The 20,348-nt window shown below is 36.5% G+C and overlaps 1 protein-coding gene across 2 annotated transcripts in view; it reads right to left on the bottom strand.

Moving 5' to 3' along the window:
* Positions 1-13,878, bottom strand: part of LOC144450880 (advillin-like) — a 54,061-nt gene extending 40,183 nt beyond the window's left edge. For both annotated transcript variants that reach the window (XM_078141627.1, XM_078141626.1), the window contains exon 1: positions 13,788-13,878. The gene's annotated coding sequence lies outside the window, so the exon portion shown is untranslated. The remainder of the gene's footprint in view (positions 1-13,787) is intronic.
* Between the last annotated feature and the right edge of the window lie 6,470 nt (positions 13,879-20,348).

Raw genomic sequence — 20,348 nt, 5'->3', positions numbered from 1 at the left:
CTCAAATAACCACATTTAATAGCATTACATAACTTTCTAATCAATATCAGAACACATCCTGTAGATATTAATATTGACATTTTTCTAAGATTGCATTACATAGCACTTAGCTAATGTTGCCGTTACGATATCCAACACTCTCTGATCGAGTTGTCATCTCGGGAGTTGACCGGGTCAAACTATGTCATACAAACCCCAGAGATGACTGGAGAGCTGTCTGGGTCATACAATGGTCATATAGACAGCTGTCAATGCTTGTAATACATACAATGTATCAGTCAATTGTGATGTCACATTATGTCTCCGAATAAACGAAGTGCTGGTATATTTCATGTATGCTTCACCATGGCATTACAATTATTTCTGATAACATTTGTGTTGGTACTTTACACTGTTTTTGTTACATGTACGGGTGGTAAATATGTGTAGGTAAAATCTACCCGAGTTCCCTGGTCCTTTATCCTTGCCACCAATTCAGGTGTTACGGTGAACAGACCTGACTTTAATAGTAGCTGTGATTACTGACTAGACCATTACTATATTCTCTATGAATCTACTTTTGACTAAGATGCAAGATTTATAAAGGTCTTGTCTTCTGACATTGTTAGTGTTAGCATCTGCTTCTACCCTATGAATCATTCAGCGTTTACTCAGAATCTACAAAAATTGTATGTTATGACAATGATAAGTAGAACTTGAAGACATCTCATATTTTCACTAGAGCTCATTTTAGCAGCTGTGATTGCTATCTGATAGTATTGTGACAAGCAGCACACACCGACTCGAAGTCTGTATTAAAACAAACTAAAACACTGTCATTCTGGCTTCAAAGAGCTAGCTGCCACATGTACCCAACATGTACATGTACATGAGTGTGAAACTATTTTTACAGAGAGACTGTTAAAGGATTTGCAAGAGTCTAATCTTCTTTAGTCTAGTTCCTGATGGACCGTATTCCGTACTACGTTAACTTCACACTTATAAAGTCTAGTCAAGCCTGTGACTCAAGGCGTTAATTGTGGTTCAACCCCACGGTGAGTGAAGTGCAAACGACGCGTCAGTAGTAATCCATCACAAATTGACAGGCAGTTGTCATCTCTCATTAATATTCATTTGATACAGCTGTTTTGACTATGTCCAATGTCCACCAGGACTCTACCTCCAGTCTGTTTAAACTAAAATCACATGGGGACACGACGACATCATCATTTTTATATGAACACTGTAGGTGGGAGCACAGAATTCTGTGTGAGAGTCATGGGCTTGACTAGATGGTATAAGTGTGAAGTTAACAAAGTACGGAATACGGTCTGTCAGGAACAAGACTAAATCTTCTCCTGATTGTATCTAAGCAGCTGTGAACCAATACATCACAACGTATTTATCATAAATCTATTTTGTACTGAGATATTGTTACAAGGATTTCAACAAGAGACTGTGCCTTCAGAAGCATCTGTGGTGAATCAACAGATCACTACAGCAATTAATCTAGTATTACTGTGATATTATTTACAAGGATTTGAAAAAGATTTTACTTTATGTATCTTCTCTGACTGTGTCTGTAGAAGATTCTGTGGTGAATCAACAGATCATTATATCATTTACTATCAATTTATTTTTTAGTGAGATACAGAGAGAGAGAGAGAGAGAGAGAGAGAGAGAGAGAGAGAGAGGGAGGGAGGGAGGGAGGGAGGGAGGAGGGAGGGAGGGAGGGAGGGAGGGAGAGGAGGGAGAGAGGGAGAGAGAGAGAGAGGGAGAGAGAGAGAGAGAGAGAGAGAGAGAGAGAGAGAGAGAGAGAGAGAGAGAGAGAGAGAGAGAGGAGAGAGAGAGAGAGAGAGAGAGAGAGAGAGAGAGAGAGAGAGAGAGAGAGAGAGAGAGAGAGAGAGAGAGGAGAGAGAGAGAGAGAGAGAGAGAGAGAGAGAGAGAGAGAGGAGAGAGAGAGAGAGAGAGAGAGAGAGAGAGAGAGAGAGAGAGAGAGAGAGAGAGAGAGAGAGAGAGAGAGAGAGAGAGAGAGAGAGAGAGAAATCATTGGAAACAATTACACATACAGTATAGTAACTAAACTACAGGTAAAATCCACCACTGTAATCCACTAAACTAGGTAAAATCTACTATTGCAATCCAAGCTATCGTTGCAACTATTCCATGTACTTTGTCAACCCCAGCATGACATGGTCACATACTACAAATAATTCTCACTATTATATATCCCATCATTATACAGGGTATTGCTGGCCTACATGCACATATATGCATGTCATAAAGCTGAATTGTCAAGACCCTGGAAAATTTGAACCCTGGAAAGGTGGAAAGCTGGTACGGCTGAAGTGTTGTTTGCTTTACAGGTCAAAGGTTGCAATGCTGATGTTGACTCACTTTAAGCCAATGTGGCACACAAGTTATCAACACACACATCAGGCCATAACCACAGGCATTTGTTTCCTGAGACATGTTTCCGAATAAAATAAAATATCGATAACACTGACATATTCGGCCAATAATATATGAAAGGGGTAAAATAACTTGGGTTTCTAGGATCACGTAAGTCCATACATATCCGCAGTGTGCAGACTTACATGATTCTAGAAAGTGTTAATTTTGCCCTTTCATATACTATCGGCCAAATATGTCAATACTTTCAACATTTTTATGTATTCTGAAACATATCTTGGGAAACAGGTGCCTGTGGCCATAATCCTATGCACTATCTGATATTTACCTAAATATGAACACAACACTGCATGTTTGTATTTTTCTAAAGCTCAAGAGCAAACAATAAATGTTACAAATAATTCAATGAAGGGGACGACTGGCCAATACGACATAAAGCCATGGGCCACTGAAAATGTATAATGTCTTATAAGTTATACTTAGGTTAAGTCACCAAGTGAATTCAAGTAGACTTTATGACTGGATCTTTGATCTTTGAATGTAGATATTTTATCTGAAGAATCAAACAAAATGCATTGACATTACACTATATACAAATGCAACTGCAAAGGGAAGTATATCCATAATTTACAAAATGAAGTAGTGATCTATTGGTGAAAATAGTTTAGCGACACAAATAATAACACATGTAAATCATGTGAATCTTCAGACCACAAGGGGGTTACTGATTAAAACAAGTGGAAAGTGACTCATGGATGGTTTCATTTCTATTCTTAATGAAAGCCAGCTGTTTCCTTTCACGACACAAAATACTTTCTATTTCCAGAAAAAAATATACAATCTAACCCTGGCAATGGTATAAATGTTTGGCTATGTTTGTCTATATCAACCTTATTATCTACTGCTACAGCTACAAAATGTTGAGAATTTACAACATTTGATGAAACATCATCTTGTTCATGATGACGTAAATACACGTAGCTATTACACTGATACCTTACAGCTTCATGGAAAATGAACTGATTCAAGCCAATGAAATGATTCGGTAGATCAAAAAGTCAATCCTGGTTTTTTTTCCAACTTGTCGATTTTTATGTACAAACAAATACCCCACCCCCACCGCTAGCAACTAATAGTGACAAAGCCCCCCTTAGGTCATTCGTTTTTTCCTTGGCTGAATGAACAAAATATTGGGGAATTGCATCTAATTGTATATAGGAACCAGACTATATGTCTGCTTGTCAATCATTCTCATTTATTGACAAATCAAACACTTCCTTTAAAATCTTCACCATTTTTATTGAGGAAGTTGTGGTTTTAAATAGCACTATCTGGATATAACTTAAGCCCCCCATAACCATAATTAGTGATTACAGTACATCATTTTGAGAAGTGTTCTCATGGAGGAACATCATCATCAAATACACGCTAACAAATTGCAGAAGTACAACTGAGTAGAGAATGTCTGTGCAATGCAAACAGATCAAATGTGTCAATTTCTCTAAAAAAAAGTTTACCCGGGCGGCGGTACCAAAAGTTGCGAGGGTGGGGTGGTATTCCTGCCTATTAGGTATACGTATATGTGCCGCCCTTTGGGGTAGAGTTTTCGCCCTTTGGTCTAAAATGGGTACTGTATTTTTAGAGATAAGGACTCTAAAATGGGGTCAACTTTACACAATTTTGATTTTGTTTGATCTAAAATGGGATCCTGGAAGGAACCACATAATAAATTCTCGACTCATTTGGAATTTCCCTCAGAATTTCCCACAGCTAATTCGCTGGATGACATTTTCATATCAGTGATTGTGTACTTTGGTCTGGGGTCTTCTCAAAATATAAATGGTATTGGTTTTTGGTCAAAATGGGTCTAAAATAGGGTTTGGGTTGACAGCATTGGGCGCACATGGTGGCAAATTGAACATATTGTATCTAATCTATGCAGTACATATATAAGATGACACTAATGTGAGAACTTGGGATTCAAACTTCACACTTTGATTGAAGGGGAAAGCTACTCCAGAAAATGAGAAGGTATTTTCATAAACTTTGGGTTCTGGAGAAGCATTTAATCATTTCACATTACATACATTTTGCATGATTGCCAAGATACACCAGATAGAAACTCTTTTTCATTTCTATTGTTCTCACTCTGATCCACTGTTGCATCATGGGACTCAACATACATATATATGTATTAGATGTACACTGAATATTCATGACTCCTAAATCCTATTACCATAAGAGAGTCATGAATATTCAGTATACATCTAATAAATATGCATGGCTGCTAAGTCCCATGAGGCAACTGTGGATCAATGTGAAAACAATAGAGGTGAAATAAGAGTTTCAATTTTCTTGGCAATCGTGCAAGACTCATCAGAACCCACAGTTCATGAAAATATATCTATCTTGAGTGTCATTCCCCTCTAAGATTGGTTGAATAACCAAAAGAAGTGCATTAAGGTAGACGGGGAAGAACCGCTGGCCGACCACTGCCGATTGCAGGCCCTTAGATCTGTAACAATTACTAACATACATCGTTGACTTCACATGCCACTCATATGGAAATTTGCCGTTTAATTTTCATGAAACTCCGAATACAGACTTAAAAATACCTAGTGAATCGATGTATGAAAAAATAATTGCTTGGTAGAAGCGATTTTCTTTACAAAAACGTCAAATTTGGTCAAGATTTGGGGAAAAAATCGGCGAAAATTTCGGCGAGCGTTTCCTGTAAATGTATTTGCCGTACACCCTGAACTATGACCTAGACACATTCAAAACAACATACTCTATCGATGTTTTATAGAAAATAGGTGAATTTCCAATTAATTCTTCGTAAAAACTATGAAAATGGTGCATTTTTGAGTCCAAACGATGTTATTTTCAAGTCCCAGGCGAAATCACGTAAATCTGTAACGAGTGATCTGATTGAAAAGCGAGTGCCAAACATCGATAGGTCAGAGTCTGAAGAATTACCATAGAACTACGTTATCATCCGGGTACTTCCCGCTAACACGCAAAGTTGGGTCAAAGGATTAGTCCGAACGTGAAAAAATCTTGCCGAACGAAGCCGAAGATGACGTTTTTAATAAATATTCATGAGATGTTACGGGTGGCGCCATGATAACGGAGTGGAATGCGGAAGTAGGTCTCTGCATAACGGATCGCCCGATAGTGCATTGGTTATGACATCGCGGGAATTTTGAAACATTAGTGCAGTAAATAAGAATTTTTTTGTCAGGAATGACAATTCTTGAGTATATTTTGGTAAAGGAGCATGAATATTGGACTAAAATGTTCCTCCTCTTTGACTGGCCGTGGTGGGACGTCAGCATGGACAATTTGACATATGCAAATAAGTTCAAAGTCCAAAACACTTCGTGCTGTGTCGGATTACGTCGTAAATAGTCAAGGCGATTCTTCCCCGTGTACCTTAAAGTACAGAAAAAGTATAATATGCTATTAATGTTTATGGAAGGTTAACCGACTTGGGTTGTTGTGTCACTGGCTTGTCAAGAATGTGTACTAAATATTTGACCTCCAGCAATATAAGGTTATTAAAGGGTTCGGTGACACACACACTGTGCTTGTACAGAAGGATTGAATTCCAGCCAATACTTTATGTCTGGCTGTGCTCTCTCACTATCTGTAACAATCAGTAAATCATGTCTGGCTGTGCCTTCTCACCATCTGCAACAATCAGTAAATCAAACCACATCCTACTTTGAATACCACAGTTGGACTGTAGTACAACCGACGCCTCTACTAGGTCAGACCTGACACTTGTTCTGGTCTTGCCATTTCAAGCTCAGCCTGTTTACATCACGATCTGTGATTTCACTTCAGTGTCTCACTACCCGCTTGTAATGTTATCAATGGCAACCGATTAATATGGTTTGAAAAAAACCTGATTGGTCACAATGGGGAGTGATAACGTACGTCAGCCTAAATTGACTACATTCAAATGAAGTCAATATATAAATGTGTCCTCCTTGAGATGTGCACAAGAGTGGCATAATTTACATTTAGAGAATATTATGTAAAATCTACAAACAAGCATGCTGCTGTCATTGGGGGCATAGCTAAATTAATCTGTTGCCACTGGCATCAAAAAACGGTCAGTGAGAGAGCGAACTGAAGCAAAAACACAGATTTCGATGTAAACAGACTACCTCAAGCTATACTGGTTTCAGCTACATGCAGTAAGACCATGATAGTATCTGGGCTAGGTCAGGTCAGACACATCAACTATGGAATTTCACAAAGCTACATCTTTCCTACCTATTGTGGGAAGCCAGTGGGTTTTACAAATTACAATTTACATACTGGGTTTTGTGGATGCAGCACTCTTCAACCATGAACATAACAACACAGACTATTAATGTTCGCTAGCATACCAATTGTGTTTGTTTGTACTATTGATGGGTTAACTAGTGTGGCAATTTTGGTAATACTTGTAATCCATGGATGACAAAACAGGCCACTTTGTAAGTCTCAACAAACAATACCCATGACAATGAGGCATATGTTGAAATACCTAGATCATTGCATTCCATACACTGGTAAGTATATCCACAAATATGTATTTTACACTGTGGGCAGTGAATTTTGGCAGAGGAGATCTGCACTGTATATTTTGTATTCTGCACTAGAGGGGCTCTGCACTGTAAATTTTGCACTATGGGATCTCCTATGTATTCTGTATGAGGATCTACAATATATTCCTCACTGTGGGGATCTACAGTATATTCTACACTTGTGGCGATCTGCAATTTCAACTTTGATATACTTACAAAATGTACACGTACCAACAACGGTACTTCAATTTCATATAACTGAATAACATGACAAATGGACACATCGATCATAATCATCTCTGATAATACCCACACCAACATTTGTAAAACCAGAAGCAAGTATTATTCCTACAAGCGTATTCACTCATTAAATATTCATATTCAACTGCACCTGCAAAGTCAATAGACACAAGCCATACGTATATATATATACTGATAATGACAAATTGCCGTTATTTATGTTATTTCTGGTCAATACATCATTTCTAGGTGTGGTCTCTGAAAAACTACAAAACTTACTTCAGTGTATTAGTCACACGTTTCTGGACGATACAGGATCTCGGGTGACCAGGACACACTTCCCTCTATGACAATTTAACCTGTGTCTTAATAAGATAACAGACGTTATCTATATCAATGAAGCCCTGGAGAACCAAATGTGTAATAATTAACACATTAGTCAATGTCCACTGCACTGTTGCTAGGATACCGTTCTTACAACTCCAGTAGAGACAGCCATGTTTGACCTCTGACCTTCATATCTTGGAACCGTATAAATCATGGTAATGTAATATTACAATGTATTTGTATATCATACTTATAAGCTCTAAAATTACACTGGTATTTTTCAAACAAAGATTTGAATCGCCTTGACTCATTTTCAGCATTTTGATAAAACTACTGAATCAAGACATTTGGTATAGAGTGAAATAATAACTCAACAGCTGATTACAGACTGTGCATTTCACTACACAGATTATAAACATCAGATCTGACCATTGCCACTCTTTAGCATTATCCCTAAATTAATCAATAATAAATTGTTGCATGATATTTTATTTTACGACTTGATTATGCTCACTTTTCAAATTCTCAACTGCCAGCTATGTGTAGTTACAAAATATTCATTCAATACATCCTTGTGTACATTCACAAATAGTATCATTAAAGTCGTTAGGTTTTTTTGAAATGTTATGAGTTATAATTTTCAAAAAGATCTGTTGTAATGAGTAAGTCAGGTCATTTAAACAATTCATCATTAACATTTTGGTTTTTTGACGATATGACATCTTATTGACAAAATTTGTAAAGGAAATGATGACAGACATCATATACTGTGTGTGTGCATTTTAGTTGTGAAGAAATTGATCAAAATGTGCCTATATAATTTGAAGGAACTATGAACAGGTATATAGTTTGTATGTCTAAAATGTATATAATTATCATAGAAATACTGACTGTGATCCAATGTGTTCCCAGGGCCCATGTACAAATAATGGGTGAAATCAGCTGACAATAATTGATGTCTACATTACATTACAATTTGTGAAGAAACGCTGACAGTGGCCAAGTTTGGGACAAAAAACTGACAGCAATCAAGTATGTGCCTACATAATTCACAAAGAAACACCAACAGCAATCAGATGTAAATGTATGCCCACACAATCCAAAGAAAAATGCTGACAACAATGAAATGTGTGGCAATGTAATTGGCAAAGCCATGGTGATAAAGTGTGTCCCCATGTAATTGGCAAGACCACCTGATACCGAGATAATCACATTTGATAGCATACAGGTCCAGAGTCTGTACCAATGTCTTGTTGTCTGACTTATACAGTTCTGATATCAACTGTACAATCTAAACGCTATGCATGGCTTTGAAACTAAAGAAATCATTCACCACAGTTTCAAAGCCACGGATAGCCTCCAGAATAATCAGCGGTCTACTATACATCACCATAATTACAAATTATAACACTTGCTCATTAAATTTTACATATACATTCTTTTTTTGTATGATTCTGTGGTTGTTTAATTACCTATACAGACTTCCATATAAAGTATAATTTTTAAACATTTTATAAGTTTGATAAAAATATCAGATCATACTAATCATTGTACATGTTATAACAGTAACCATATCATGTTTACAGACTTCATGGCAAACAGTGTATTATTTAATTTATCACTGAAACTGTAACATGAATAAATCTTTGCACAATTGCAAACAGGATACTATAAAGTACGATTTAAACTTCTGTTTGGCTAATAAATCAATTCCAATATTCCATTACAATTATTTCACAACCAGCTATCATTGCTTTGTCTAAAGCTACACTTGCTATCTGAAATGGACCCAGTGGGGTATTATTTTTCAACAAAATATTCACAGAAAATTGTTCAAATACCAATAATTAGACATTGTGCATGTTAATTAGTGGTTGATTATATCCATCAGCAGTACAGGAACAGGTCGACATTGTGATTGCATTGGGAGCCGTGATTTTAGGGTGTGGACCCAAAATCAATTTGATGGAATTTATTGTACCATATAATGTATTCAGCAACACAAACACTTGAAACTCACAGGCAATTCAATACAGTTCCGAGTGTACAATATTATGAATAATTATACCAAATAAAAACGTTTTAAAATATTCTTCCAGTTGCAGCTCGTCGGTAGCTTTAAAGCATTTTCATGTAGGCAAGAGATCATCATCATCATCAGTTGACTGGTAACATTATCTTAACTGTTTTTAAATTATCTATTTAAATCATGTCCTGAAATCATCTATTAGAACACCACATCTGATCTCGGCATATCCAAATGGTGAAACCAACACTGCAAAATATCATTCTTCTCCACTCATCCTTCAGACTAAAATTAGCCATCAGATTAGTATCAACATTTGGGTGGAAAAAATAAATTCTAGCAGAGTCAGATGGTGGCCAAGTCTGAAGGTTATTCTATACCTAACTGTAGAATAGATCCTCATAGCATAGGTTGGATTTTATAACATAGATTCTTGTAGTGTTTTTGCGAAGGGTGGTACGTAGGTAAATTCTACTGGTCATTTTCCAGGGGTTCCCAAACAAAATTACCACAAACTGTATGGAAACTTTTCCAGTTTTACCTGTTTCCCCCTTTATGTTACTGGAATTCACTAACTTTAGCAAGAACACTGTCTTGACTGCAAAATACTCATTTACATCTCGAAGTCATTGACACTGGGTTTCAAATGATAACCATGCATTATATACTCATTGTTGACAATAATACACAGGAATTGTCATGACATGTTACTATTTGTCAGTCATTTTGCACCCCTGTACGAAATATTTCACAAAGAATAAATATCTACTTTAGAGAGTGGACAAAAAGTCGAAAATATTTAGGGTCAAGAATAACTAATTAGAAACTGCAGACTAGGTCATCAGAAGGAAATAATTTTACTTTGAACTTATCACCATTAGTATATACATGTACGTTTACATGTACCTGTACATTTCAATGATCAGGGACATAACCCAGACAAGATGGTTATGATATTTTTAAACCAGTATGACAGCTGTTAAAAATGTCTATATAGCACTTATATAATTATAGTGCATAGTATAACAAGTACGAAGATCAGTACATTGCCTCAAATGATGTTTCATTACACATTAATTTGCATCGCTTTTTATTCAACAGATTGAATCTCCAAGGTGAATATGCATGACAAGTAGTGACCTCTTGACAACAAGGATTATATTATGTAATATTACAAATGACCTTAATACTTCAGTTAATTTGAATGCTAATCTCATCAGTCATGCACAACAGCCTGCTTTGTTTTTTCTCTCATTTTGGACATTCAGGGTATTAACTATTATAGTTTGCAAAAGTTTCAAAATAAATCAGAAAATGGAAGTTGTGGATTTTTTACTCAATATTATAAACTGGGATAATGTTAGGTGGTCTACCCCTTTACCTGTCCCTAGACACTTGACCATGAATCCTTAACTTGATAACAAATATCTATTACGGCCAGTTCGCTGTTCTAGCTTATAGCTGTTGTGTAGAAAATTTCCTATGCAAGAATGTAGAACAGTGGATTGACTCTACAGATACTAGTACAAATCTGTACGCAAGCTAGGGAGCTAGGGAGTTAGGAGTAAGGCTTAATTAATAGACTCCCTAACCTAACCCTAATTTGTAACTTCTCGAATGAAGTTACAATTATATTATTTTTTGGTTATAAATATATTTCCTTGTTTTATACTCTCAAGGTTGACTTCCTTTTTATAGGACCCCATTAGTCAGAATTCATACCACAAACACCAAATCAAACAAGCTAACAGAAACCATGCAACAATAGAAACTTTGAAGGTCTTGGATTGTAAAGCTATGTATTACTATTAGTATATTAATTTTGGTAGCTATTACAATACATGGAGCAACAGGTATGGGGGCCAAAAAGAAATATTTCCTGGCTGTGACATACATGTATATCACATTGTCAGTGCAGACTACATTGTATACAGTGACTGCAACAAAATATGATAACTATAAATGCTTGGGTCAAAATCATGCCTAGCCTTTAAGATACACCGTGTTGTTCTGCTGGGGGTTGACCGATGTGAGGGTGTCCCGTTGTGGTGTACCTTACAGACTAAATCCAGCCACACCTATAGACATGTAGACAGGTTCATTGCTCCAGGCAATATCATACATGTACAGTCTTTTCGGTGGCACACCTGTATTTGTAGGGCAACCGAAAAGCTATATGACATGACACAAACACTTTGCATATATGCCTATGTATTACGCATTACACATACACGTAGGTTTCCTCTTGATTTTAACCACAAATAACTGTTTGTCACTTGAGTCTGGTATCTACTAGTATTTTCTCAATAAATGACTTCACAACTATGTTGTTTGCACACCTATTATTCAATTTATTGATGATGTGATAAGGCTGGATAAAGCCTAATCACTCACAGTTCAATCTAGTCCTAACCAAACCACTCTAATTCTTCAGATGCATGGAATAAGTCAAATACAGTCGCATAGAGTATGTCATCACAAAATGTACAGTCACAGTCCAAGTTAAACTTGAAACAGCATTTTTATCTGAATATACTACTTGTCTTAAATAAAACTCATCTAGTACACAGTACTTAATGCAGTATCATGTTGACTGTAACTACAAGTACAACATCAGCCTAGAGTGTTGACAGGTTTACACATGTGCAGTTTTTCTCTACAATACACATGTATATGATCCTGATGCTTCAGAGTGATGCCAGTGACATTCTTAAGTTCACCCAAAATTTATGAACTATAAATTACACCGTCGAGTTATTGTTTGCCAAATGGCCTAATCGCCAAGTTACTAGAGATAATTTAATATTTCTGTTGATAGAATGAGAAATAATTCTTCATATGAAATAATAACAGTAAAAATGAGCAGATATTCAGATCTGGGCTGCACCCTCTAACAACTTAAGATAAACAATGACATATTTGTTGGTTGCGGTTACCCTACAAGGTTAGGAATTTACTAGTATTACTGGATGTAGGTGGGGAGGGGGTGATGTTACATTTTTTTACACATGTTAGACATGAAGAATCGACTAAAATTTGCATAACCAAAATGTACATGATAGTTTGTGCTTTTAGACAGCATTGACTATCATTTACCCTTCGTGAATGACAAAATATTACAAAATAGGTAAAGGGGTGTGATTCTGTTGCCTTATATGGTATGGTTTGAGGTCATCAACCTTTTAATTGTTCATGTCAAAATCATGGCATGCACATTTGTAGAACTTAAATATAATATATCACATTACAGCTGTTTTGCTGTTAACTCTCATCACTTTCAGGCTTACTAGAAGGAAGTAGTTTGTTATTTCAAAAAAATATGGGGGTGAGATACCCTTTGACATTTACCGATGTAAACTCCTAGTCCCATAATATTGAAAACACACGGACCAGTCCATGCAATGTTTGGTATGGTATCCAGGAGCTTTTTACAAAATGTAAATTTGATATCTGTGCGGTCACAATTCAAGGCAAATGAAAATTGTTATGCAAGAAATTTAGCCAGTGGTCTGACTGTCTTCGCATTGTTGGAATACCTGAATTGGTTGACACCACTGTCCGGATATTCAATGCCACTTATCCCGTCTAACACCCGGTCTAACACAGTGCACACAAATTATGATCGACGATATATCCAACAAAATTGAGAATAGTATATTTTTTTCACATGATATAAATCATAAATGTTTACAGCAACACATTACCCAGGGTGCGTGCAACGTGTTGAGGAACGACCCGACATAATCAGTCACGAAACTAACTCGGGGTGTTTGACCATTTTTGGTAGTCTGTACAGCAAGGGTCATTATAATATACCGACGGGTAGCGACTAACATCAGACGTTCTGCGGCAGAACGTGCTGCTATGAAAGTTTTAGACGGTGGCTCAACTACAGGGCATGGTTTGAAGCACAAATCGCTGTTGAACAGTAATTTAATAATTAAATACTAAAAAATTCAGACGAATACATCGAAGTCTAACGACAACACCCACGGAGAAACCACCTGTACACCTGCATAAAGTGATACCATCGCACTGTGCCGACGTTTAGTTCAGTGGGCCTGCGCTGAGTATCGGAGAGAACCATAGTCAATATACCTGCAACTAAATGCTTATCAGCGGCTACGTATACGCAGTTTGAACAAGGCATATATATATCAAACCTCAACATAATAACAGATCTAGCCAGTACCTCAAAATCACGAAAAATGTTCGACAATTACCTTGAAGTCTTTCGGTGAATACCAGCTATGACCTCTCCGAGTTGGAAGAGTGATCACACACCCTGCAGACCTCTGTACGTATTACTCCGACTGGTATTCATCCGCGAAAAGAACCCTTGCACAGAGGCAGAAAATTAATTCGTTTGTGAAAGCGAATAACAACTTCAAATACATATATTGCGAGTTTCAAATTTGAGAAATATGAATGACATTTATTACTTATTTTATTATTTGCCGTGACTATGTTTTTGAGTATCGGATGCACCGTGTGGTCTGAGAGTGTGCACTGCGGTCACCATGTCGCAAGGACCACGCCCAGCCAGCACACCTTTGATAGCGTAAATTCTTACTAACCAACACTCCTACGCGATGATACTTGTAAGATAGGGTGATTACACCAAGGTGCAGTTGATAAATAAATATAAGTCATTCAAAGTCAGTCCGAAAAATAATAGCCTGTTGCCTTTGAACTGCGACCCACGCATTCCGCGAGTTCACCCCAAGAGTTCACAAACTTTCTTTACACAGGTGTACGTGTATGCAATGGATTGTGTAGGCTCTATGCGCTCGAACGCTCGTTATTTTGACTAGTTCTTGAGAAAATCAAATTACAAATTTTGAAATCGGGTAGGGCCACTTCTTTCGTGTGTATTTACGAATTTTGTTTCATGTCAATTCTAAAACATATATGGTCCACCATATTAAATGTATTAACTGTTTTTGAAAGTCAGTGCTGTGTTTCGGGAGACGAAAGCATTTTACGTTCATCTAAAAATGTATCGTCGCTGCCACATTATCACTTTTTCCTTTCTTTATATCTTTCTTTATTATTTTTGTTTGCCGACTTGACAAATGCAAAAGCATGTCGCATTTAGATCCTAACTAATAAGTGAACTAAACCAATCGCCTGTCTCAGAATATTATGTATCTACTACTGTTATAGTCATTTGCTTGCATTCTGCGGGTAGACTTTAAAAAAAATTCGAACTTAGAAATTGTGTGTCATTAATTGAGCCATTTTGTAGCATTACTTGATGCAGCCATACACGTGTTCAAACAAATTCAAGTTTTATTTCCCACCTAATAGCGCCCCGAGGCTCTCCATTCATTGCCTATGGTCCTCTTCTCTGTGCAACATCGACACTTTAGGACATATAAAACTTTGCTTTTGTCATTTACTTTCAATAAAAATAGTTCTCACTATGCCTTAGTCATTTCCCCTCTGTCTGTCTGTCTGTCTGTCTGTCTGTCTGTCTGTCTGTCTGTCTGTCTGTCTGTCTGTCTGTCTGTCTGTCTGTCTGTCTGTCTGTCTGTCTGTCTGTCTGTCTGTCTGTCTGTCTGTCTGTCTGTCTGTCTGTCTGTCTGTATGTATGTATGTATGTATGTATGTATGTATGTATGTATGTATGTATGTATGTATGTATGTATGTATGTATGTATGTATGTATGTATGTATGTATGTATGTATGTATGTATGTATGTATGTATGTATGTATGTATGTATGTCTAATATGAACATTTTCCTGGTGGAAATGAGTAAATTATTCCCAATACTGGTGGGCAGTGGGCTGGTGGGCAAGTTGAAACCAGTGAGAGGGAGTCGAGGGAAAGCATATATCCTTCACAGCGAGTTGGAGGGAACATCAGAACAGCTCCCCACATTTTTTTATGGGGGGGGGGGGGGCGAGCCATTAAAATAATCAAAAAGGACATTTTGAAACAACATTAATGAAAACCACATATCTGATAGTTGGCAGCACTTGATCTGTTCTAAAGCATTACTTAATTCAGAGCCAGAGGACGTTAGGAAACGAACTCAGTGTCTGACAAACCTAGATATCGCAAACGTTCCAAGCCCCCACTGAGTTACGAATGACTCACCAAGTTGGCTTTCAGTGGAAGTTGTCATCATTGACCTCAACTGACCTCATTTTAAAGGGACGGTAAGGATATTGGAATAGTAGGTCGGAGATTGTGTTGGCGTTAGTGACAACAAACCAAGATACTAGTCAGTGTTAGTATTAAACACAAACAGTCTCTGGGCTAAGGATATCGACTATGGTATACGTAACGTTCTTTATTTATACATCTATAATGATTGGAGGGTGACATATCAAGTTCTTTATACTCCATGTACGACCGTACGTTATAGCTAGTGATATTTTCAATGCTAAATAAAAGACAAAGCTGACTCAAACAAACAAACAAACAAACAAACAAACAAACAAACAAACAAACAAACAAACAAACAAACAAACAAACAGTCATACACAAACAAACAAACAAACACACACACAGACAGACAGTCAGTCAGTCACATACACACAAACAAACAAGCAAACTAACTGACAAACAAACAAACAAACAAACAAACAAACAAACAAAACACATCTACGTTATAATATACAAGTATACACGTTATTACAAACCGTCACTACACGTCAATACCAACAATGTCACTGCCACAGTTACGTCATGACGAGCCACAAATCGTCACAATAACGCTCAAAGCACTTTCGACACAATTGACTATAGTACATGTATACTAATCCTTTAACCACAGAGACAATACTCTATTGTCTATGCTAAAACCTAGTCACAATACCTAAATTGAACACCACTATCAGCCTAAATACAACACTATACTAGTATTCGTACCCATAATCCAATTTTCTATAGATTCATACACAATGAGGAAGAATTTAAACCCTAAATGTCAAAGTGTTTATAACACGGATTTTTTTTTACTTTGCGTCGGATCTTTGGAACAGGTTATATGAGTTTGTTTCGTAAGCTTGGGGTTCGACTATATCAAGAACACTTTAATTTATTTTATTTTTTTTCATTTAAAAAAAATGGTTAAAGTGGCCATATTGGGTTTTTAACGTATAAAATAATGTTATCATGGCTCCCTACTTGAAAAATAAATGTGAAACAACATGTGTCAATGCTTTGTTTGTAACTCAATGAATTGCAAAACATTAATTAATGTGTAAAAAGTTTGTTATTGTATATACAATAACAAACCTTTTGCACTTTTTTTTTTACAGCTTTTTGTAATGTATTTACTAGTTACAAAGTTACAAACACAAACTTAGTCAATGTTCTTTCAAATGATATGGACACGCTCTTTGAATGAATTTCCCCATACATCTATATCCTGCCAGATACCTGCACCATGTTCATTGATATGGGTCACTTTGTGAAGTTGGCAATGAGCCGTGTGATATTGTAGGTGTGACGTCAGAACCTTTGCGACATACATATTTCAGTAATGTAACCTGACAGTGTGTAATAGCATGGGAGTTTTGCAAACAGCAAGTTCTTACTGCTTACAGGAGTATACAGTCGACACCCGATTCTGACAAACCCTCTCGAGTTCCCATTTTTTCTGCAAGCAAGACCAGTAGTGACTCCAAACCACAGTCACTTGTGAGTAAATATTCCATTCGTTCGTAATTACCTAATAACACCATTGCATACACAACGAGTAACACTGAAGTAAAGCACTTTCTCTATGTGCTACACTCATTTATAGCATTCATATCAAGTGTAAAAGTATACTGTTTCAATTGATTCATTTACAAGCCCATAATGTGGCCTTTCTAGTGTGCTAAATTAGCAAATGAAACAGTATACTTTTGCCACTCTCACAAGCCAGAGCATTTTCCCGGCTGACGCAACAACAACAAAAAAACTTTCGGCGTTGGCTGATAAGACTCGCCGTAGAGGGCGTGATGTATGACGATGACTTTTGCGCTTGATAAACGGTAGTGGGACAAACAGAAAATGCTTTACTTTGGTGTTTTGGTTGTATTTTGTATCATGACCATCCTTGAATATATATTAGCCCACACGTGGCTGTGCTCTAGATACTGCTGTTGACAGTGTGGTAACACCAATAGATAACATTGGCATTCCAATGATTCCTATAATTTCTGGCATTGATTTTACAAATCACGTGATATGTCGACCAACTTAGAACATTACATAGAGTCAAGTTCAAATTCTTTCATGTCTGAATAATGTATACTGGGTGTTCATGACTGTATAATGATCATCATAGTTTTTGTAGTGGGTCACATGATACTCTCATCATATGTCCGATGGGTCACGTGACAACTATGAATCTGGGGCAAAGTGTTAGTGTAGTTACACCACAGTCACTTGTGAGTTAATATTCTATTCAAGGATGGTCATAATACAACATAATGGCACTTTTAGGTATTTACGAATAATTATTTTAAAAATATTGTCACCGGTATTACATGTAGTTAGTGAGAAACAATATCGTTTAGATTAACTGAAAAGAGAATTTGTAAAGGTACACAAAATCGATAAGCACAGCTTCACCCACAGAAGACTTCAGTTCAGCACAGCAGAGTTATCCAAAATAATGGGTCTGAAAGGAAAGCATCAACTTCACCATACATTATTAGCACAGCAGCAGCTTATGCTAATGAGACGAAACTATGTAATTTACTGTGTTTAACTGAGAAACTGTGTATAACCATTGAAAAGAAAAAAATATTAAACAAAAGAGACTGGGTTGGTTTCGAAATGCCGCCACGAGGACATTAGTCCACACGAAACCCTTTCGTTGAGGTCTATGTCTTGCTGCCTGATCGACTTCGTGACATTTGTACGTCCCTCTGTAAGGCACAGAAAGTGCGCCCCCAGCGGCGAAACGTGAGTGTAATTTGTTCAAACATTTTTTGATTATTTATTTGCCTATCTATCCCTGTTATCAGTCAGATAGTTAGCCTGCAGTCAGCACAGTAGGGAGTCATACAAAGCAAACAAAGATAAGCAGTCGTTTGGTTTTGAATGCCTCATTTGCATACAAGTCAGTGTTATTTTCAAACTCTAATAACATTTCACGGTGAATTTACAGAAACGTAATTTTTTCACGAGATTGTCAAGGACATTCAGAGGGTTCCATTGATGTATTTTTTGTGTGATATTACTATAAAGTAACTGGGTTCTTGTCGATTCAAAAAATCCTGTATGGTTACACCACCATGATCTCCAAACAATGTATTACTTTTTAGTGTTTCCATGTACTCCACTATTTCAAACTACCCATATAGTTAGAGGAACACTTCAACTACATTACCTATGAATGTCAATCCATTTAAGTTTGCGTGAGGGCCAAGTCCAACCTTTTTAGGTAGCAGTGCAGAGAGGTCACACTGTATCAATGAGTTTTCAGTGGTGGTGGGTGTTACGTAACAGCCACATTGGGGTCATCTCTGGTCATTTACTAAGGATTCTATTCTACTGCACACTTTTCTTACAGCTGATACTACATCTACAGTCAATATCATTTGTCCATGGTCGAGTTGTAGTTTCCCTTTTTTATATTATACAATTTCAACAGTTTTATCAACAATCTGTATAGGAATCAGGAGGGGTAAATGAGAAACTCACACTTAGTCAGTGTTGTGCATGTTTTTCTTCAATCCTTTACACAGTAATATATCATGGGACAAATGTTTGCGCATACTTCCACTTCACATAGTATAGCTGTATTTTGTTCTGTTTGACATAATATTTAACTTAAAAGGGGACTACTAAAGTGACCATAATAGGTGAGAATGGGGTTTGTAACAAGGATTTTGAAAGTATCAAAAAGTGTGTAATGGTACAATGATTAATAGTTGTTTCTCCATCTTTTAATTTCATGTCATTTATTGAGTTACAATCTTGAACTTGGTATGTTTTTACACGTTATTTTGACTTTTTCCAAACATTTCATTCCAAGCTGAGCTAAAGTAAAAAGACATGCAACACCAAAGCAGAATGCATACACAAGTATATCACATAAGGAAATACACATGTTTTACTTATAAACACTTGTTTATTTTTTAAATATATATTTTTAAAATCAATATTTACATATTATATAATCTCTGACTGCTCTTCATCACTATCTATGTTCATTTCTTCCAACACATTCTCTGGCCAATCCAATGAGAATGGGGTTTGTAACAAGGATTTTGAAAGTATCAAAATCTGAGAAAATGTCTGACTGAGTATATATTTCCTTGTGGCCAATCTTGAAAACTTTAATAATCTTACGATTTGCTTTACCCATCTTCGTGATTGGTACAATAGTACCATTGAAATAGAAAAACTTGCCATGTTTCACTATAAAAAAAACATAAACATATTACAAGTTACACACAAGGTTGAAATTTTGTTTTGAGAAATAATACAATTAAACTGCAACCACTTGTAATTGTATCAGAACAATGGCAAATAGCAAACCCATATTAATAATCATATAACTTCTACCTTCTTTAATGCATTTTTTGTTGTTTGTAATGTTAAACTTTGTATGGTTTTGTTTTATTTGGATTTTGTTATGTATGTGATCGAGTGTATCACCCCAAAAAAGTTTTAAAATAAATGAAATAATCACAATTAAATAATAATATATAATAATGATGATGATAATAGACCTCAGCATTTCAGTCATTAATACACAATACAATAGCTCCCTTATTCTAATATACACAAGTACATTTAAACCCACTTTCACTTGAATTTTTCACTTAC

The sequence above is a fragment of the Glandiceps talaboti genome, chromosome 20 (genome assembly GCF_964340395.1).
Source record: "Glandiceps talaboti chromosome 20, keGlaTala1.1, whole genome shotgun sequence".
Lineage (NCBI taxonomy): Eukaryota > Metazoa > Hemichordata > Enteropneusta > Spengelidae > Glandiceps > Glandiceps talaboti.
Note: the sequence above shows the minus strand (reverse complement) of the source record. Positions and strands in the feature narration are given on the sequence as shown.